This window comes from Choloepus didactylus, chromosome 4 (assembly GCF_015220235.1).
Source record: "Choloepus didactylus isolate mChoDid1 chromosome 4, mChoDid1.pri, whole genome shotgun sequence".
Lineage (NCBI taxonomy): Eukaryota > Metazoa > Chordata > Mammalia > Pilosa > Megalonychidae > Choloepus > Choloepus didactylus.
The window spans coordinates 26,409,831-26,411,563 of NC_051310.1; the positions used below are offsets into that span (position 1 = coordinate 26,409,831).

The 1,733-nt window shown below is 46.2% G+C and overlaps 1 pseudogene; it reads left to right on the top strand.

Annotated features, from left to right (window-relative positions):
• The first annotated feature begins 234 nt into the window (after positions 1–234).
• LOC119532579 lies at positions 235–1,401 on the top strand (annotated as a pseudogene).
• Positions 1,402–1,733: the final 332 nt, after the last annotated feature.

Consider the following 1,733-nt stretch of genomic DNA (forward strand, 5'->3'; position numbering starts at 1 on the left):
TGTTTTGGCTGAGAAATATGGACAACTCAACTGTCAAAGCAGTGGCCTAATACAAACCCAGGCAACAACTAAATCCTAGACAAGAGAGAGAAACAGCCCTTCAAAATTGACACATCAATATAATCAGATGACAAGACAGCAGCAAAAAATCATAAGGCACACTAAAACTCAAAAAGAAATAGCCCCCACTGCAACAGGGTGTTAGGAAACATGTGGTGGCTCCCTGTGCTGACCATGGCAGACTACCTAATAAGCAGTGGCACATCCTACATGCCCAACAGTGGGCTCATGGCACAGCAACTCCTCAGCTGGGGGATGGTCTCACCTACAATGACTTTCTCATTCTTCCTGGGTACATCGACTTCACTGCAGACCAGGTGGACCTGACCTCTGTGCTGACCAAGAAGATCACTCTAAAGACTTCACTGGTTTCCCCACCCTTGGACACAGTCACTGAGGCAGGGTTGGCCATAGCAATGGCACTTACAGGAGGTATTGGATTCATCCATCACAACTGTACACCTGAATTCCAAGCCAACAAAGTTCAGAAAGTAAAGAAATATGAGAAGGGATTCATCACAGAACCTGTGGTCCTCAGCCCCAAAGAGTGTGTAAAGGCTGTGTTTCAGGCCAAGGCCCAGCATGGTTTCTGTGGGATCCCCATCATCGACACAGGCTGAATGGGGAACCACCTGTTGGGCATCATCTCCTCGTGGGACATTGATTTTCTCCAGGAAGAGGAACATAGGCTGATTGTTGGAAGAGATCATGACTAAGCAAGAAGACTTGGTGGTGGCCCCTGCAGGCATCACATTGAAGGAAGCAAATGAAATTCTACAACAAAGCAAGAAGGGAAAATTACCCACTGTAAATGAAGACAACAAGCTGGTGGCCATTATTGCCTAGACAGACCTGAAAAAGAACCGGGATTACCCATTGGCATCCAAAGACTCCAAGAAGCAACTGCTGTGTGGGGCAGCTGTCAGCACACATTAGGATGACAAGTACTGGCTTGACTTGCTGGCCCAGGCTGGTGTGGATGTGGTGGTTCTGGACTCTTCCCAGGGCAACTCCATCTTCCAGATCAACATGATCAAGTACATCAAAGAAAAGTACCCCACTCTCCAGGTCATTGGGGGCAATGTGTTGATAGCTGCTCAGGCCAAGAACCTCATTGATCCAGGCGTGGATGCCTTTTGGGTGGGTATGGGCAGTGACTCCATCTGCATTGCCCAAGAAGTGCTGGCCTTTGAGTGGCTCCAGGCAACTGCTGTGTACAAGGTGTCAGAATATGCTCGGTGCTTTGGTGTTCCTGTCATCGCTGATGGAGGAATCCAAAATGTGGACCATATTGCCAAAGCCTTGGCCCTTGGGGCCTCCACAGTCATGATGGGGCTTTAGGCACCATGACCAAATGGGTTTTATTCCAGTTATGCAAGGTGGTTCACATTAGAAAATCAATTAATGTAATACATCACATTAACAAATGAAAAGGGAAAAACCACATGATCATCTATATTGACACAGAAAAGGCACTAGACAAAATTCAGCATCCTTTCATGATAAAAACACTTTAAAAAGTAGGAATCAAAGGAAACTTCCTCAACATGATAAAGAACATATATGAAAAACCCATGGCTAACATCATACCCAACAGTGAGAGATTGAAAGCCTTCCCTCTAAGATTGAGAATGAGACAAGGATGCCCACTGCCACCATTGCTATTCAACATT